The sequence below is a fragment of the Panthera tigris genome, chromosome E1, assembly GCF_018350195.1.
Source record: "Panthera tigris isolate Pti1 chromosome E1, P.tigris_Pti1_mat1.1, whole genome shotgun sequence".
NCBI lineage: Eukaryota > Metazoa > Chordata > Mammalia > Carnivora > Felidae > Panthera > Panthera tigris.
This window is the reverse complement of record NC_056673.1, coordinates 18,709,845-18,730,390: the sequence shown is the minus strand read 5'-3', so window position 1 is coordinate 18,730,390 and position 20,546 is coordinate 18,709,845. Positions and strand designations below refer to the sequence as shown.

General features: G+C 52.1%; 1 protein-coding gene across 4 annotated transcripts in view; it reads left to right on the top strand.

Annotated features, from left to right (window-relative positions):
• The window catches only part of KSR1 (kinase suppressor of ras 1), a 163,067-nt gene that overhangs the window by 86,830 nt on the left and 55,691 nt on the right, over positions 1-20,546 (top strand). The gene's annotated exons all lie outside the window — the stretch shown is intronic.

Sequence of the window (20,546 nt, the reverse complement as noted above, 5' to 3'; positions counted from 1 at the left end):
TCTCTTATATCTGCTGTACGGTACTGTTTTCCCTCCTTGCTGCCCTCTTCCCTTCCCTCCAACCTCCCCACCCACCCACCCACCCACCCACCCACCAACCAACTAATTAGCAGGTGAGCATGAAGAGTATACCCTATGCCAGGTCGTAGGGGTACAGGACAGCTCTTGTGGGGGATCAATAAATCAGTGTGTGGCAGGTGCAATTCACCCAGTCAGGTCTTTTAAATCCCTTTGATTCTAAAATTAAAAAGTTGACTTCCGCTATTTTTTTTAATTCTTTTTTTTTTTTTTCAACGTTTATTTATTTTTGAGACAGAGAGACAGAGCATGAATGGGGGAGGGTCAGGGAGAGAGGGAGACACAGAATCTGAAACAGGCTCCAGGCTCTGAGCTGTCAGCACAGAGCCCGACACGGGGCTCGAACTCACAGACCGCGAGATCATGACCTGAGCCGAAGTCGGCCGCTTAACCGACTGAGCCACCCAGGCGCCCCAATTTTTTTTTTAATGTTTATTTACTTTTTGAGAGAGAGAGAGAGAGGCAGAGAGGGGGAGAGAGGATCCAAAGCAGGCTCCATGCTGACAGCAGAGAGCCCAATGTGGGGCTCAAACTCATGAACTGCGAGATCATTACTTGAGCCCAAGTTGGACACTCGACCGAGACACCCAGGTGCCCAACTTTTGCTCTTGTTTTAAAAGCAATATGAATTGATTACATATAGACACTTTGGAAAACAGAGGAGGAAAAAATCACATACCTATTTCCACGACTCAGCAAAAATCTGTAATCATGAAGATTTTGATACTTCCTTCTAGATTTTCCCCCCAATACCTAAGTCTTTTTTAAAATTTCTAATGGGTTAGGGGTGCCTGAGTGGCTCGGTTGAACATCCGACTTCAGCTCAGGTCATAATCTCACGGTTTGTGAGTTTGAGCCCCGCATTGGGCTCTGTGCGGACAGCTCAGATCCTGGAGCCTGCTTCGGATTCTGTGCCTCCCTCTTTCTGCCCCTCCCCTGTTCACTCTCTGTCTCTCAAAAATGAATAAACATTAAAAAAAATTTTTTTTTAAATTTCTAATGGGTTAGACCTGTGCTCTCTAGTAAGGTAGTTACTAGCCAATGTGGCCATTATCTACTTGGAACATGGCAAATCCATATTGAGGTGTGCTGTAATTTTAAAGAGAGAAATCCAAAGTTGTACTGAATTCTGAAGACTTGTAGAAAAAAAGTAAAATATCAATAACTTTTTGTATTTAGTATATATTGAGATGACACTATTTCGGATCTATTAAGCTAAATAAAATGTTAATTAAAATGAACTTCAGGGGCGCCTGGGTGGCTCAGTCGGTTGAGCGTCCGACTTCGGCTCAGGTCATGATCTCACGGTTTGTGAGTTCGAGCCCCACTTTAGGCTCTGTGCTGACAGCTCGGAGCCTGGAGCCTGCTTCAGATTCTGGGTCTCCTTCTCTCTCTGCCCCTTCCCAACTTGCGCTCTGTCTCTCTATGTCTCTCAAAAAATAAATAAGTGTAAAAAAATTTTTTAAAAAAATAAATAAAATGAACTTCAGGGGCACCTGGGTGGCTTGGTCCGTTAAGCGTCGGACTCTTACCTCAGGTTCGTGAGTTCAAGCCCCGCATTAGACTCAGCACCGGTGTGAAGTCTACTTTAAAAAAAACAATGAGGGGCTCCTGGGTGGCTCAGTCGGTTAAGCATCCGACTTCAGCTGAGGTCATTATCTCTTGTGAGGTCGAGCCCCACATCGGGCTCTGTGCTGACAGCTCAGAGCCTGGAGCCTGCTTTGGATTCTGTGTCTCCCTCTCTCTCTGCCCCTAACCCGCTCGCATTCTGTCTCTGTGTCTCTAAAAAATAAATAACGTTAAAAAAAATTATTTTTTAGAAATGAATCTCGTATATGTTCACTTTTTTAAATGTGGCAATTCAAAAATTAAAATTTAAGCATGTGGCTTGCATTATATTTCTGTTGGGCAGCGCTGGTTTAAATCATACTGCATAAACGGTTCTCTGTTTTGCTCTTCTCATTTGATATGCTAACCAGCCTGTTTTCTTCATAGGTTCGTACTTAGTAACCCCCTCCCTTTTTTTTTTTTTTTTTAACGTTTATTTATTTTTGAGACAGGGAGAGACAGAGAATGAACGGGGGAGGGGCAGAGAGAGAGGGAGGCACAGAATCGGAAGCAGGCTCCAGGCTCTGAGCCATCAGCCCAGAGCCCGACGCGGGGCTCGAACTCACAGACCGTGAGATCGTGACCTGAGCTGAAGTCGGCCACTCAGCCGACTGAGCCACCCAGGCGCCCCTCCTCCCCCCCCTTTTTAACATAGCTGCATAATGTTTGAGTGTATGTGATGCAATTTATCAGACAGTGGTTCATTCCAGTCATCGGCTGTTCCATATAATTTAGTGGTTAATAGGATTTATGCACCTATTTGTAGACTTAGGAACTTTCCCTAGGGGAGATGCCTGGATAGGCAGTGATATGAACATAAAAGTTTCCTGCCATGGCGGGGGAAAGGGAGGGGTGAGGGTGAATGGGGGGCCCAGGGGGTGCTCTCAGCACGTCACATGCTCCTGGCTTGGTCTGGCCCCGGCGACTCTCCTATTTGTGGCACACACCAGCGGTTACGAAGCTGGCCGGAAGGAGCTGCTGTGTGAAGGTTAGGGAAGCTCGTCTGTGAGTAGTGTTATTAACGCCTGCACACGCACATGTGTGTAATGAGCGATGTCTCTGTGCCCACCCACCTGTGTAACGGCTTCCTGCCACGTTGGAAGGAGATCTGAACATGTAATGTCTGTCTGTGGCGACGTGTTTAAAATCCTGGACTTGGGAACGAGGAAGAGTTGGATAGTCGCCCCCGTCCCCCAGCCCGCCCCAAACCTCTACCCCTCCCCTTCCCCGGTCTCAGAGGTAGAAAGCGGCTTCTCCTCACACCCGTGTCTGTAGCTTGTGGTGGCGGGTGCCAGGCCCCCTACAGAGGCAGTGACTTGCCCAGCGTCTCCCCGGTGTCACCCCTACTTCACAGACAAGGACCACGGTTCAGGGAGGCTGAGGGGCCCTGTGATGATCCAGAGCTGGTAACAGGGACACTCCTGAGGTTCAGACCCGGGCCTACTGGTTCCAACCTGTGCCTTCTGACTGCCTTTCTAGGGCCTGAGCCACCTCTGGCAGATGGCTTAGCTCCTCAAGGCATTTTCCTCAGATCTGCACAGTTCTGAAGTGCACCGGACGCCCTGTTGCACCCGTGTCTGTCTGTCTGAGAGAGGAGCCAGGCGTGCCTGGGGCAGAAGCCAGTACCATGGAGGCTGGCTGCACGGGCATAGGCCCCCGGAGAACCCTGTGGTGGCAGCCAGGACAGCGTCTTCCAGCCCAGCCCGGAGACGTGGCAGACAGATACCGAGTTGGGTGATGTTTGAATCACAGGGTCGCGAGCAATGCATCAGAACTGGTGGTAAATGGGGAGCCGGCTCATTTGTTTTCTTTTAATTTTTTTTTTTTAACGTTTATTTATTTTTGAGACAGAGCGAGACAGAGCATGAACGGGGGAGGGTCAGAGAGAGGGAGACACAGAATCTGAAACAGGCTCCAGGCTCTGAGCGGTCAGCACAGAGCCCTACGCGGGGCTCGAACTCACGGACCGCGAGATCATGACCTGAGCTGAAGTTAGACACTTAACCGACCGAGCCACCCAGGCACTCCGGAGCCGGCTCATTTGTATGTAGGGATTGCTCAGGCAGGCGGGAGAGCCCAAGAGCCAGGTGTGGTTTGGGTACCAGGATGCTACCTGGCCTGGGGGACTGGGGTAGAGTCAGAATGGAACGGAGAGCTCCGTGGGGATGGAGGGGCCAGGGTGAGAGAGCAAGAGTGTCTCCGGCTGCCCAGTGACCTCTCCCGTGACTTGGAGATCACGAGGCGGCTCAGAAACCAGCATGTTTCGGGCTGAGCTCTCGTCCTCCCCCATCTAGTTACATAGACACGTTTTCTTCCCACGCTGCCCAGCTCAGAGAATGGTGGCCTTATCCACCCAGTTACTCAAGCCCCAGGACTCCCATCCCTGAGTCCTCCCTTGCCGCCCTCACGTGGGCAAGCCCTGAGCGAGCCCTGTGCGCCCTGCTTCGAGATCTGCAGACCCGTCCTCCTCTCTCCATCCCCACCACCAGCGGCGCAGTCTAGGCCGTCATCCTCTCCGGCCAAATAAACGGCAGATTCCTCACATGCTTCGGCCTCTCCGACCTCCTCTCACCCTCCTCTTTGCTCCCTCTGGTCTGACCTTTGCACTCGCTCTTTCTCTCCCTGGAGTGCTCTCTCTCCTTGCCTCATCCTGTGGACATCACTGTGGCATCAGGACCACTGCCACCTCCCTTGAGCAGTCTTCCCTGATAATCTGAGCGAAAGATCACTCCTACCCTTTATTCTATACCAGTGCATCTTGGCTGATTTTTCTCAAGGACGCTGACCGCTTTCTGGGGTGGCCCTAACTTATTTGTTGTACAGGATGTCTGCTGTCTCCCACTGGAATACAAGCTCCAGGACAACCCACCGAGTGTTGGGCCTGATGTGACAATCGAGAGGGAGGAAGGGTGGATCTCATCCTTACGTGGTGGATGTCCCGGGAGTCGAGGGTTTGGTCCTGAGTGGGTGGTGACACAGGTTACTCCAGGGTCGGGCTTTTCATGCTCTGCAGGGGAAGCCACTTTGGGATGTCACAGCCCCAAAGATCCACCTTCCCAGCTCTGCACAACTACCCATGAGTCAGCCTCTGGGAGGAGCGCTGGAGAGTCAGTGCCCTCAGGAAGGCCGGGACAGGCCAGTGCCCCAGGGCATCCTTGGCCCTCTTTGGCACTGCCCTTCTGACCACACCAGCACCCTTCACTCACTAAGGGGTTGTGCCTCCAAAAGCCGGACCAGCCCTTCGCCACGAGGCCTCTAGCTTGGTTACGGGCCTGCGCCGTGAGCGATGTGCCTCTTGCTCGCCGAAGCAGGTGCGAGGGGCAAGTGCTAAGAGGCACTGTGGTGTTCGCCGGGGTGGAGGAGGGAGAATTCAGGCAGCTTCCTCACCTTTCCTCCTCAGCTGCTGTTATTCCCAAGTGAGAGCCAGACCCAAGGAGACGGCTGGAGGTTTGCACACAGGTAGCTCGAGATAGCCATACGGGGAGTGAAGAGAAGGGGGGAGTGAATGGAAGGCTAGGAGCAGGGGCTCATGAGAGGCAGGTTTCTTTTCTTTTCGTTTTTAATGTTTATTTATTTGTTTTTGAGAGAGAAAAAGAGCAAGAGAGCTGGCGGGGGAGGGGCGGGGAAAGAGGGAGAGAGAGCATCCCAAGCAGACTCCGTGTTGCTAGCATGGAGCCTGATGTGGGGTTTGATCTCCCAGAACCATGACATCATGACCTGAGCTGAAATCAAGAGCCGGCCGCTTACCGCCTGTGCCACCCAGGGGCCCCTGGAGGTGGTTTTCTGAATCAAGAGGCAGTGGGCGTCAGCTCAAGGCCCAAGAAGGGCAGCGCAGGGGACTGAAGCTGGGCCTGCCCCCAGTGTCAGCCTCCCCACCCCCCCCCACCCCCTGCTGCTGGTCCCAAAGGCCACTCCTGGGCATCCTCACCAGGAGGGTGGAGGAAGTGGGGCCTGAGCGCATGGGGAGCAAGAGGAGGGTGGGCCAGACTGCCCCAGAGTGCCTGGCCGGCAGCTCTCCACATGGGTTTTAAGAATCCCAAGGAACCATTGGCTGGGTTTTAGTATGTCTTCCCCAAGCTCTCCAGACCCCTTTTCTCGATTGTTCTGTTTCTTCCCTTCACATCTCTGATTGGTTCTTAGGCCCAGGCCAAGAGTTTTCTGAAGGGTAGAAAGAAGGGCCGTTTCTATTAGCAACCCCAGGCCCTGCTGAGTGGGAAGGAGGCTGTCTCCGCTTGCTGAAGAGACTGTCTTTATTCCACTGGATATTCTTTCCTGCTTTGTCAAAGAGTAGTTGGCCATATGTTTGTGGGTCCATTTCTGGGTTCTCTATTCTGTTCCATTGATCTGAGGGTCTGTGTTTGTGCCAGCTTATTTTCTTAAATAAACGTTTTATTTGGGAATAGTTCTAGATTTGTAGAGGTTGCACAGAGTTTCTGTCTGTGGCCCTCACCCAGTCTGCCCCATCATTAACATCCTACGTTACCACGGTACATTTGTCGAAACCAAGAAAACAACGTTGGTACGTTACTGCTAACCGAATGCCAGACTCTCTTTGGATTTTTCACCCGTCTTTCCATTAGTGTCTCCTTCCAGTTCTAGGATCCAGTCCAGGGTAGCACATTGTTCCCATTTACATACAAATTTGTTTCCTTTTTATTTTTTACGGTTGCTAAAATGGGCCCCTACAGTATTTTTTTAGTCTTAATCTCATCTCTGTGTGAGTCGTACAAATCATCTCATTCCTCTCTAACACTAGACTAGTTAAGAGATAAGATATCTTCAAGCTATCTTAGCAACAACTGAGGGGTGCCCATCTATGCACAGAGAGGCACACACAGAAGGGCATCAGCTTGTGCCCAGAAGGGCCCATGTGCCCAGTCAAAAGCCTGTGGAAACCCTTGGCAAGTATTTGCTGGGAGAGGGAGTGACTGAGGAATGAACGAAAGTCTTCTTCATAGGATGGAGGCTGGAGATGAAGACTTTATAACACGGTCCTCCTCTCTCTGTGTCCTTTTTATGTTTTGTTGGGTTTTTTTGGAGAAGAGATCTAAACCATGAAGTCTGGCTGTTTCCTTTGCGGAACTTTCGGTGCTCGCAGAGCTGTTCCCCGAGGCCTCTGGGCATGGCCTTTGGCTGGTGGCACTTGTCGCTTTGGCTTCTGAGTTCTCTGCGTATCTTGACCCTCCCAGGAAATAGTGGACAAAGAGAGGGGACGGATGTGGCAGTGGCCTCGGTGGTGGCTGCACTTCCCGGTTTCTGGGGTGGATGGAGGGGTTCAGCTCTCCTCCTTCCCTTCCCGAGTCCGAGCGCCAGAGCCTGCTGTGGGTGCTTCTGACATGCATGGCCTTTGATTCTAACTCTTGCACCACGGATGTCGGGGATGGACAGCTCGGGAGACACTTTCGAATGCTAACCCAACCATCAGAGCTTCATTTAGAGTGACGCTGTCCCAATAGAACTTTCTGTGTTGATAGAAGCATTCTGTGCTGCCCTATCCACCGTGGTAGCCGCCAACTACACGTGACCATGGACCACTCGAAATATGGTTAGGGCGACTAAGAAACCAAAATTAAAATTTTATTTTATCGTGATGACTTTTAATAATGTAAGGAGACGAATGGCCCTTGCTGTACTGGGCCTGCAGGTCTGGAGCCGTCTCTGGCGGGACCTTGTGCTCACAGCTGAGATGCTGGAGACACTCCTTTCGGCCCCAGGAGCTCACAGGGTGCGTGACACTTGCCGAGAGCGGGCACCTAGAGTCCTGACAGAAGGCAGCCTGGGGTCTGTGGGGGCAAGCGGGCAAACTCGGAGAAGGACCAGCACCAGCGAGGGCTTCCCTGAGAGCCGGGACCTAGGCTGGCTGGAAGGGCAAGATGGAGGGAACAGTACCTGCAGAGACCCTGAGGTCTGAGAGAGCTGGTGCAGACTCGCAGGAAGTGTTTGCAAAGAGCTTGGCCTGGGAGGAGACTCCTGAGGAAATGGTTGGCTCATGGAGGTCTTGGCAGGTGGCGAGTAAGGGTTGGGGTCTTATCTAGAGATCGTTGCAGTGTGTGTGTGAGAGAGAGAGGGAGAGAGAGGACGAGAGAGGACATTAGAATTGTTTTAGGGAAATTAAAACCCCTGCCAGTGAGAAGGCTGGGTTCACCCTGAGGACAGTGAAAGGTGAGTCGGTGCTGGTGTGGGAATTCGGGGCACCGCGTGGAGGCAGGGCCCTGGGGACCAGCATGTGGATGGGTTCAGAGGCGGGGGCCCCTCCTCCTCCCCAGCCACCTGCAGTCCCACATGCTATTTCCACCCTCACCCCCAAACCTTCCACAGGTTAAAAATCTCAGCTCCATGTTCTGGCTGCAGCTGGGGGGAAATGATTTCAGAGCCTGCTGGCGTGGAGCCATTTTTTTTCTGCAGCAATTTCCCCGTTGGAAGTTGTTAAAGGAAGTGGCGAGCGCTGGCTGGGATCAGTCCCAGCCGTGAGCGGTGGGTGCTGCAGAGGCCAAGACCGCAGGCCCGGGGTCCCGGGCCACAGGGTCCCCGGAGTGAGCCCTTGCTGGTGGCGCTTTCTGAAGCGAAGATGGAGGCGAGTTTGGTAAGGGGTTTTTGTTCTGGCCCCCGCTGGGCAAATTTCTCTTTCCTCTACTACCCTCCCGTTCCTGTGTTTAAGTCAGGCCTTCTCGGGACGCCTGCGTGGCTCGGTCGGTTGGTTAAGCGCCTGAGTCTTGATTTCGGCTCAGGCCATGACCTCATGGTCCGTGGTTTCGAGCCTTGCGTTAGGCTGCATTGTCAATACAGAGCTTGCTTGAGATTGTGTGTGTGTGTGTGTGTGTGTGTGTGTGTGTGTGTGTGTGTGTGTGTGTGTGTCTGTCCCTCCCCCCACTCGTGCTGTCTCTCTCAGAATAAATAAATAAACTTAAAAAAAAAATTAAGTCCGGTCAGGCCTTCTCTTGGGGATGGGGAAGAGGCTACCTGCTGCCTGCCGCCATCTTGGTTTCCCACTGGCCGGGAGTTGGCCATAGCTCCGTGTGGGCTCCGGGTGGGCTGTAAGAAGCAGGAGGCTGTGGAAGATTAAACCAGAAAAGTGAGCTGGTATTTGGCTCCTGGGTTGAGCTTTAATCCTTGTGAGTCCTGCTGCCCTTCTGCCCGGCCTCTCCTCCTGTTCCCTCTTCCCGTCATCCCCACCCTCTCCCTGGGGGAGCCAGAGGCCCCACTGTTCCAACAGCCTTGCTCTTTGGCAGCTGGGAGCTGCCTCTAAAGGCAGCACACACCCTCATCAGGCCGCGTGGAGGGATCTGCGCCAGCGTGTGGGCCCCGGCGGCCCCGCTCCGGAGGATTTGAGGTCTCAGTACCGCCCAGTGGGATGGGGAGACAGAGGCCCCGGGTGGTGGGCTGGTGTGCCGGTGTCACCTAGCCAAGAGCTAGAGTTGGGATGTGAAGGGAGGCAGCATTTTGTGTCTGTACCGTCCTGTGTAATCCTTACACCTGGGGTGGGGGGGAGGGGGAGGCACCTCGATCCCCCTCTCATAGCTGAGCAAACTGAGATTCAGAGAAGTTGAGTGACCTGGCGGTGTCACACAGGTCTTCCCTCCTTGACTCAGTTTCTTATCTAGAATAGCCCAGCCTGGGGTTACTGTATGTAGTTTGTATAATTGAATTGATCTCTTTCTCTTTCTCTCCTTCTCCCTCTTCTTCCCTCCCTCCCTCCCTCCCTCCATCCTCCTTTTCTTCCTCCCCTCCTTCCCTCTTTCCTTAATATCCATTCATTCTACATCCTTTGATCACTTACCCATATTAATTACTGCCGGGGACTAATTGATGAACAAAATACAGTCTTCCCTGGGGGTGTATAGGGTGGTCTATAGATAACCAGTCTGTTATAGATAAACAGTCTACAGATAACCACCATGGAAGCAGACTGATGGGCCCCAAGGGCAGAAAGACTGAGATGGGGCATGATACAGAGCTGAGGGCAGGGCGGCCTTGTGTTTTTTCGTGTCCACCCAGCCATGCACTCGTTTGGTGTGCATTTAGCTCCTGCTGTGTTCCAGGGCCTGTACTAGGTGCTGCGCTTGAGTTCCTGTCCTCACTGAACTTGCATACATCCGTCTCTCCAATTGATGACGTGATTTATTTTCTGATTCTGAGCCACGGTGCCCTCTTTTAAGCTTCAAGTGTGAGGTTGCCCCTGGTTTCTAGAAATCTGAAAAGATTAGAGCAGGACTGTTCTGGTAGCCCCGTACTGGTTCACATCTTTGAATGGGGAGCCCATCTCCTTGATCCTTTGGATTGCAGTTAGACTGAAAATGCCACGTGGGCAGAAATCTGGCTCTTTTGTTCACTGTTCTGTCCCTGCTGCCTGGCATGCCGAAGGTGTCCTTGTTGAATGAATGAATTCCGATCAGATCATCCAAAGAGTTGTGGTCTGTTGGGCCGAGGCGTCTCAGGAGCTTTCTCGTGTGGGCTAGTGAGGATTGAATTGCAGGGGTCTCTCGGGGGAGGTGACTGGAGGCTGCCGAGGGCCCGCTGAGGTCCCAGTTCCTGAGCTGCCTCTGTTCTTTGGTGAGGGGCTGGCCTCGGCAAGGCTGTGTGCCTGTAGCCCCACTCTGAGATGACTTTGCCTCTGGGGCCACTCAGCTACTGGGCTGTCAGATTGTGTTCCGTCTCTCCTCCTCTGGGGACTGGCCTCAAAGGCAAGATTGCTCTAGAGCAGACCTCACCAGCCAGATATCATTGGGAAATTCTTGTGTCAACACCACACTGTTTTAATTATTGTAAACAAAAATCCCTTCTCTTACTAACCTTCTTTTAAAAAAAAAATGAACATACATGTTTTGGTGGCTCTATTCTCATCTGTATGTTTTTGGGCAGGTAGTAAGATTGGAAATAGGTCAGAACCTGGTGTGGGGAGGCGGACAGAAACTCCACTTTGCCCCTTGGTAATGGACAAGCCCCTTACCTCTCAGCCTCTCTGGTTCCTTATCTGTCAGTTCCCTAGCTAGATACTCAGTCACTTGTGATTCCTTCTACTTCCTTAATCTCCACATTTGATTGGCTGGCTCCATTTCCAAATGAATATCCCAAATCCACCCATGTCTCTTTTTCATTACTGTTGCCTCTGCCCCGCCCCCCCTCCCTCCCCCCCACACTGAGCTACTGCATGGACTTGTGCAGTAGCACCTACATCACTCTCTGTATCTACTCTTGCCCTCTCCTTCATTTCATTTTTCATAAGCCAAGAGTGATTTTTCTTAAATATCTTTCTTTTCTGATCGTCTTTCTTTTCTAAATACAGCCCTTCATTTAATGGCTTGCGCTCAGCATAGAACCCGAGCCCCTTCACCATTACCTTCAAGGCTCTGAAATATTTGGCATCTGCCTCCTCCTTCCACACTCCTTCTCCCGCCCCTCCTCACTCTTCACCTTGTGTTAGAACACATCCGGTTTCCTGTCATGGCCAGGACCTTTGTATGTTCTGTTTCCTCTGCCTGGAAATTTCTATACTTTTAGGGCTAGCAACTTCAGAAGTCCACTCTTCAGAGAGGCCACCCTGTCTAAAATTAGATGCCTCCTATATCTGCCACTTCACTTCAGCATGCTCTTTCCTTTTTAGCGTTTACTCACCAATTTCAATTACATATTTTAGTGATTTTCCTAATTTGTTTTTTATTCTGTGTTTCCTGTTAAAATGCAAGCTCCCTAAAGAGAAAGACGGCATATTTTGTTTGCTGTTGTATTCTTAGCGCAGAAGAGAGTCCCTGGCACACAGTTGGCATCTAGTAGCTGTCTGTTGATGAGATGGATGAAGGGGAGGGGGAAGTAGATGAATTCCGTGGTACCAGGGCACATAGTAAGTGCTTATGAGTACAAGCTGTTATATTCTCCTACTACTGGTTAGAACTTTTCCATGGCAAGTTCCAGTACCGACGGGCTTAAAGACTTTTGTCAGCCTAAGTGATAGAAGTCCAGGATGGTCTGGATGCACTCAGACGATGCTGTTAGGGTATAGTTCTCAGCCAGGCCCACTCCACAGGGCAGGCCATCAAGGGCACCATCAAAGCAGCTAGGCCTCTTTCTGCCAGCATAGTCGTAGCGCTTGCCTGTATAGAAGGAGTGCTTCCTCCCCCAGAGCCGTAGCTGGAAAATCCCAGGGAAGGCCCCGAATGGCCTGGCTTTGGTCACGTGTTATGCCCAAACCAGTCACAGGGCCGGGAAGACGAAACACTCCTGGTGGTCCGCGCTGGGTCACGGGCTCAGCCCTTTAGCAGCGAGCCGGAGAGTCTAGGGGTCTGAAGGGTCAGGGCCACGTGCACTCGGGAAGTGGATTTCTGGAGGAAAGTTAGCCCTGCTGACAGAAGAGGCGTCAGTAAACGCTGTCACTCCGCAGACGGCAAGAGCAGTTGCTACTGCCACTACCATAGTCCCCTCCCCGCCATCTCCACCCTCACTGGGAGCTCTCCATGGGGCTGGGTCATCTGGCTCTCCCCTGAGGGTCTCAGGGGTGACCACTGTGCCCCATTTCCACCAGTGAGCAGAACTCTCCTGTGTCTCTGGGAGACTGAAGGCCTCGGGCTCAGAGATGGTGCATAAGGCCTAGACCCTGGCGGGGGCCAGCAAAAATCACATTTCTAGAATATAATCGGTGAACCTAGCCCCTAGGTTTTGCTTTTTAATAACATTTCTCGTTTTGTTCACTATGGAAGTGATGCATATTTACTTTGGATGGAACATATAGAAAAGCCAAAGAAATAAGTTATCTGTAATCCTTCACAGAGCTACTCATTGCTTCTCGGCTTTTTAGGTTTTTTTCCCCTTAATATCCGGTAATTTACCTGGATGTACATTTTTAAAATGTGAAAAGCATGGAAATGAAAACAATAATACCCTTTGTGGATGGTGTACCCCTTAATTGTACTACTCCGCGGAAATGCTTTAAACATCTTGGTGCACTTCCTTCCAGTCAGCCTTCTTTGTTCGTTGGCTTTCCTTTTTTTTTTTTCTCTTTTTAATGTAGCTTATTCATGAATTTATGCTATAATTCTTTTTCTTTTCTTCCTTTCTTCCTTTCTCCCTTTCTCCCTTTCTCTCTTTCTTTCTCTCTCTTTCTTTTTCTTCTTTCCTTCCTTCCTTCCTTCCTTCCTTCCTTCCTTCCTTCCTTCCTTCCTTCCTTCCGTCTTTTCTTTCTTTCTTTCTTTCTTTTCTTTCTTTCCTATAGAAAGACCACACACAGGGGCACCTGGGTGGCTCAGTCGGTTGAGCATCCGACTTCAGCTCAGGTCACGATTTCGCGGTCCGTGAGTTCGAGCCCCGCGTCGGGCTCTGGGCTGATGGCTCAGAGCCTGGAGCCTGCTTCTGATTCTGTGTCTCCCTCTCTCTCTGCCCCTCCCCTGTTCATGCTCTGTCTCTCTCTGTCTCAAAAATAAATAAAACGTTAAAAAAAAAAATTAAAAAAAAAAAAAAAAAAAAAAAAAGAAAGACCGCACACATGAGCAGCATGGGCACAGGGAGAAAGAATCTGTGCCCAGCACAGAGCCTCTTTCTCCCTTTCTTTCTTCCTTCCTTCCTTCCTTCCTTCCTTCCTTCCTTCCTTCCTTCCTTCCTTCCTTTATAGAAAGACCGCACACTTGCTCATGGGCACAGGGAGAAAGAATCCCAAGCAGGCTCCCATGCCAGCACACAGCCCCACACTGGGGCTCCATCTCCTAACTGTGAGATCAGGACCTGAGCCAAAATCAAGAGTCGGATGCTTAACTGACTAAGCCACCCAGGTGCCCCAAGCATTTTTTTAAATTTTTTTTTAATTTTTAAGTAATCTCTTCATCCAATATGGGGCTTGAACCCACAACCCCAAGACCAAGAGTCACTTGCTCTATGCATGCCCCTATGCTAGAATTCTTCAGTGAGTATTCCCAGTATGTCTGGGACTGAGCTGTGAGCTTTACATGGAGTGTCTCATTCAGTCCTCCCGGTAACCTTATGAGATGATATCTTAAGGCATTTAGGCCGCAGTGACAAAAACAGCATGGAGTGGGTGACTTATAAACGACAGAATTTCTCTTTCATGGTTCTGGAGGCTGGGAAGTCCAAGATCAAGGACCCGGCAGAGTCAGTGTCTGGTGAGAAACCACTTCCTGGTTCATAGATGGCTGTCTCTGCAATGTCTTCACATGGTGGAAGGGGCCGGGCAGCTCTCTGGGGTCTTTTTTGTAAAGGCCACTAATCCCATCATGAGGGCTCCACCCTTTTAATCTAAACACATCCCAGAGGCCCCATGTCCTAAAACCATCACACTGGGGATTAGGTTTGATGGGGGTTGTGTGGGGGGTTGGGCACGAATATTTAGTCTATAGCCGGAGGCAATACTTTTATCCCCAACGTATAATAGAGCTAGAGAAACTGACAGTGTCACTTACCTGAGGTCACCCAGATGGTACATGGTATGGCCAGGATTCATATCCAGGATATCTGGTTTCAAAGCAGGAGTCACAAAATACACACACACACACACACACACACACACACACACACACACACACACACACACACACACACACCCCTACCTTAAATTTGCAGAGATAAGCATACCTGGGTGGCTCAGTCATGGGTTCAAGCCCCTCATCAAGCTCTGCACTGACATTGCTGAGCCTGTTTGGGATTCATTCTCTTTCTCTCTCTCTCTCTCTCTCTCTCTCTCTCTCTCTCTCTCTCTCTCTGTCTCTGTCTCTGTCTCTCTCTCACCCCACCCCCACTTGCACTCTCAAAAATAAATAAACAGTTGAAAAAAAAAAAAAACTCCCAGAGATAGAACCACGTATGTGTTCCGAACTCTGTGAGGCCTGAACATTCTTCCTTTTTCAGAATTGCATTTCAAAGTAACGTTTTCCAAATCGAATTACAAATATTCATCACAGAAAAATTTGAAAATAAAAAAGTAGCTCAAAAAAGAAAACAAAATCCCTCCACAGCTCTACCAGCCACTGATAGCCAGCCCCTTAACTTCTTTTACATTTTTTTTTTTTTTTTAATGTACGTAAAGTTCACGGTTGTCAGGGTATTGTTCTAAGAGCTTTGACAGCTGAGCTACATTTTTAATGGTTGTCCTGTGTGCCATCTAGGGCATCCGCTGTAGTTCATAGGACTCTTCCTGTGGTTGTCCAAACCACCCAGCCACAAATGTGTGAGAGCTCCAGGAAGGTTGGGGGGGTAATTGGAATTCGTGTGGGGGTGGGGGTTCCCCAGATGATTCACCGAGAAGAGGGAGATGATCATGCTCCTGTTGACTCAGGTCAAACTTTCTGGAGGTGAGCAGCGAGGTGGGTAAAACTTCTCTGTCTGTGGCCTGATATCCTGAGTATCCTGGGTGCCTGCGTCCCCAGGCCCCTGCCCCGAGGCCCGCCGGAGCCTGTGTGTCTCACGACCAGCACCTGCTCCGGGAGGTATGTGCTGACTCCCCGACTCCCAGGCACAAACTATTTTTGGCTGCAGTGACTGTTCACTACAGTCATGAAAACAGAAACTCCTCTCCCTTTCTTGTCCTTCTCGGAGACACCATACCAGGGGCTGGGGCTGCCGGGGACCCTGGGCTTGGGCCCCTCACCATGCATTGCCTGTGGAGCTGGGTGCTGGCCAAGGTTGCCAGGGGCACAGGGACCCCACCACCCGTGGTCTTGCGAGAAGCACAAAGCCTGGACCAGCCGAGGCTGGAGGGTTGCAAGGTAGGCGTTGGGGTCTGGGATCAGGTGGCCCTCCCGCAAGTCCCCAGAATGGGGACGTTTGGCTGGGCTCCAAGTCCTTGCGATGCCTCCTGCCTATAGAAAGCGTCTGCAGAGTTCTAGGTTGTGATTTCCATTTCACTGTTTTATTCCCTGACTTGCTTGAGGGAAAGTGGCTGGGGAACCATCAGGATCTTACTGAAATAGATCTTCCCCATCCTCCTAGAGAATGAATGATTTTTTGGCTTGTTCGTGCTTTTGGTTTGAACAGGATACGTGCTTGTTTTGAGGCTGCTCTTTCTGCAGGGGGCTTAAGAAACTGAAGTTGTCCAGGCAGCCCCAGCCCTGCCTGTCAGTGCTTCTGGTCACCCAGGCCAGCAAGGCCAAAGGGTGGAGAGGCTGTGAGTGCTGGCTTTGGGGTTACACAGACCAGGGTCCCGTCCAGGTTCCGGCGCTCACTTGCTGTGGCCTAAGTGAGTGACTTAACCTCTCTGAGCCTCGCTCTCCTTAGCTACCAAGCAGCTGTGCCCAGGCCCCTTCACGAGCAGTAGCAGTACCAGTAGCTGTTACGTTTATGACTAGACTGGGTGCAACTGGTTGTGGGAAGAGGAAGCATGGAGAGAAGCTGAGGAAGAATCAGCGTGCCTTGGCCCTGGGCGGTCTTAGGCCGCATCTCAGGACCTGGGTGTTGGGGTGTAGCTGCTGATATGGGATTTGCTTCTGCTGCTGCTGCTTTTTTTTTTTTTTTAAGTTTATTTATTTACTTAGAGATCAAGCAGGGGAGGGGTAGAGAGAGGGAGCGACAGAGAACCCCAAGCAGGCTCCACGCTGTCAGTGTGGAGCCCGATGCGGGGCTCAAACTCACAAACTCGAGATCATGACCTAAGCCGAAATCCAGGATTGGATGCGTAACCAACTGAGCACCCCGCCCCCCCAGGAGCCCCTGCTTCTTCTTTTCCAAAAGAAGAAAAGTGTGCACAGTCGTCAGTGGGTGTGGAGAGGGGTGGGCAAGAACATGGAGCTGAGACTTCCTGTACACCTGCTGTCTTTTAAGCCACCGAGACGGAAGGGGCTTGCCAGCCCTCTGGATTCCGTAGGGCCCTGGGCCCGTGAGGCAAGCACGTGGCTTGGCATTCCTCAGGCTAGCGCCCTTGGAGGTGATTCTCAGGGCAGACCTCAGGGTTGCTCTTACCCTTGGCTCACCTCTTAGAGCAGCTCAGAAAAGCTGGCAGGCATGAAACTTTACATCGGGGTAAGGAATGCCCATAATGAAAAACCGTGAGCCCTCCTAGGGGCCCAGCACAGCCTGGTGATGCACACTGGCAGGGGTGTCTGGAAATCTGGGTCCTGGTCTTGGGCTGTTGTTCAGGGTGACCCAAGCAGGTCCCCTCCCCTCTGTGGTCCTCCGTTTTTTCCTCCCTAAAATGAGAGTTGGAGTAGATTCTCTCTGAAGTCCCTTTTGAACTCTGCTCTTTGACTTTGGCAGAAGAAGGATTTATCCTCTTCTTCTTAACCTCACGAATCTCCATTAGCTCCTTTCGTGCCCTCAGACCTTGGTAGCACCAGTGATGGCCTCCTTGGCTTGAGTCTGAGACACCCAATTGGGCTCCATTGGGCTCCCATACTTTGAGGCCCTTTGTTGCTGTGGGGCAGGAGTTGTTTACAGGGTTTCTGGAAAACTACAGAGAAGGTTCTGCTTACCTCCAGGATCTCCTGACAGATCTTAGTCTCCTGGTTGGATAGCTTGGAAACAATGTGGCCCCTGTTTAACCTGGTTTTCAGGTCTCCAGCCTGGACTCCCTTCCTGTGGCCCCGAGCATCCCCCACCCAGACAGACAGACAAATAACCCCAAAGGACAGGCCGCGTAACTGAACACTCGCACGTGCCCCTCTGGTAGAGGGGTCTGTGATCCGGCTGGGGGCCCCAAGTTGGGGCCCACTAGATTGCAAGCCTGGGGCCAGACATGTGCCGAGGCCCTAAGCAAAGTTGCTGTGTCCTAAGGCCCTGGTGCCAGTCTGGGGGCACTCTGGTGCCGTGGGCCTCTCTCTGTGCTGGCTGAACTCTGCTCCCGCCCTGCAGATACAGAGGAGACAGAAGCAGGAGGCTAGTAGACTTGTCTGAATCCTTTTTTTTTTTCTTCTTCAATGTTTATTCATTTTTTAGAGAGATGGAGACAGAGCGTGAGCGGGGGAGGGGCAGCGAGAGAGGGAGACAGAATCCAAAGGAGCTCCAGGCTCTGAGCTGTCAGCACAGAGCCCAACGCGGGGCTCGAGCCCACAAGACTGTGAGGTCATAACCTGAGCCGAAGTTGGCCATTTAACCAACTGAGCCACCCAGGCGCCCCTTTGTGAATCCTCTTTTTAATGGTGTGTTTGGACAGGGAAGATTGAAGGGGCACCAACAAGCAGTAAAGATGGCCGCAGCATGGCCGCTTCCGGAGCCCCTGTCGGTTTCTGTCAGTGCCTTTGCCCCTGGGAGAGCTGGGGTTTTCCATGAGGAGATACATTTCAAACCAGACTCCGCTCCGCAGTTCCAGCACCCCCTTCCCCTCTCAGAGGTGCTCCTGTGGGGAGGGCACATCACACACCCACCCTTACTCAGTAGCCTCTCCTCACCCAGCCGTTGGCCTGGCTCGCATCCCCACCCACTGCCACCCTGCCTGTCCTCCTGTCACCTGCTCTGTCAACCAGGGAGGGCCTGCAGCTCCGAGGAAGCTCTGTACCCCGCCCCCCCCCCATCCTGCCCTACTTGTGCAGGGGAGGGACTTTCCTGTTTGCCAGTTCCCCAGAAGTCAAGCCTGTCACCTGAGGGTTCGCGTAGCTCTTCAGCTGCTGGCAAACCCTCCCCCTTTCCCACTCTGACCCCAGTCTTATCTTTGAGCGTTCTCTCTTCCGTCTGATTCTTTGACAGTATTCCAGTCCTGACTTGCGTTTTACTGTGGCGTCTGGTGGACAATAGCGTGTTTATTTATTTTTTTCCATAATCAGCAAACATCCTGGGTGTAGAGAACCGCCCCCTGTAGGAGCCTGTCTCCTGTCTCCGTTTTGGAAGTAGCATGTCTTGAGGGGTAAGCCTGCAGCCCCGAAGCTGGGGTGAGTGTTTGTGTGTTTCTCTAATGCCGGACGCGTCTGGCTGTTTCTGGACAGCAGCCGGGAGGAGCAGTTTGCGAAGTGTGTGTTGATGACTCAGAGAAAGGTGACAAAATGCAGGAGGCCTAGATGGCAGGTGTGGGCCTACCTCGAAGCCTCTCCTCTGCGTCCCCTTCTGCAGATTGTATGCTGGCGGGGGCTGGGGACGGGGTGGGGGGTGCGGGTTGCTGGCTGGGGAGAAGACCTGTCAGCACAGAGGGAGGCAGGTGGAAAGGAAGGAGCAGTGAGGCTTAGGGCCGTGAGGAGATGGAGCCCAACATAGTTGACGTGTGTTTGTTGAGCGGCTCAGTGACCCACTGGATCAGGGCTTGCCAGATTGTGCCTCGTGGGCCAAGCCCAGCCCGCCACTGGTTTTTGTACCGCCATGTAAACTAAGAATGGTTTTCACAGTTTTGACAGAGAGTAAAAAAGGGAAGACTGTTTGGTGACCTGACGGTTACGTGAAATTCAGATTTCAGTGCCCGTTATTAATGTTGTGTCAGAGTGCGTATTGTTGACGTGTTACCAACGGCCGTGTTGGTGGTCTAATGGCCAAGCTGAGTACTTCTGACAGAGACGGTGTGGCCTGCAAGGCTGAAGATCATTCACTCTGTTGAGAAAAAGCTCGCCAATCCCTGCACCAGGTACCTCAGGGTTTATAGGAAGAAGAAATGGGGCCTGGGGGCCTGGGAGGCACAGGACTGGTTCTCCAGGAGGGTGGGGCCGGCCCCTGGGGTGATGGTGGCGGCTTGGACATCTGGTCCTAGGCGGAGTTAGAAAGCATCCAGAGGGCACCAGGGGAAGGTAAGGCCTTGAAAGGGCATGTGGGGAGAAGACCCTGGGAGGCCTCCTGTGCACTTTTATCCCCGAAGCCAGAGCTGCACCCAGCTGGGCCCAGGGGAAGGGCCGTGCATGGAGCCAGGAAAACCAGATGTGACCTGTGATGCCAAGTAAACCCTGCCCTGGGCAAAAGAGCTCACTTTCTACAGCGAATAGGTGGGCACCAGCGCAGGCAGGGCCAGCTGGCTGGGCACAGGTAGAGATGGCCACGCCTCGGCCTTACCAATCCGGCTGTGTGGTCTTGAGCAATTCACCTACCCTCTCTGAGCCTTATCACCCATCTCAGGATGTTGGGAGGATTGCAGCACTGACCTCTGTAGTTCATCTGGCACCCAGGAGATGCATAATAAATGCTCATCACTTGCCTTGGTTCTTGACCTGCTCCTCAGTGCTTCTCCTTTGACCTGTATTCCTCTACGTCCACACCTTACGCCGTCACTGCACCATCGTTCTGAGGCTTTCAAGCCCAGACATACCAATGCATAGGCCAGAGACAGCCACTCCCTGGAGATTCCAGCCTGGTCCCCCACTCTGTGTGCCCCCACCCTGCCTTGGTGGGAGGGAGGGAGGCAGGCACAGACCTCTCATGGGATACCTGTGGGCTTGGGCTAGGCTGGGATTGAGTTGAAGGAGTGTGGGGCTCATGAGAAGACAGGCAGGGGTCAACCCCAGGGCACAGCCCTGCCCTTCCTGCCCTGGCCGCCAGACCTGCCTTCTGAACTGGGCATTCTCAGACACTTTCTTCCCTGGGCTACTTTGGCCAGACTTAAGGCCCTGTAGCCTGTCTTCTCTCACCGTCCCTACCCCGAGTGAGGTGGGGCAGGGGCATCAGGATCCCTTTTAAAAGCACCCCCCCCAGGTAATTCTAGGGTGCAGCCAAGGTTGAGAGCCACTGGTCTAATCCAGCCAAACCCACCCATCTTATAAGTGATGAAACCAAACCCCAAGAGAGGGATAGGGACTGGTCCAGGGTCACGGGATTCCACTGACCAAGTCTGGTCCTTCTTTCACGATGCTAGTCCAGCTGGGGAGTGGTAGAGAGAAGCCTTCCAGGAAGTGTCTGACTTCTCCCAGGAGCTGCTATTTCTCATTTCCCAGCCCCGGGATAGGAGGAGGCTGGGCCCAGAACCGGTCCATTGTCAAAGCCAGTGCCCCCTGGACAAAGCCGACTGTTGATCTCCATGGAAACCC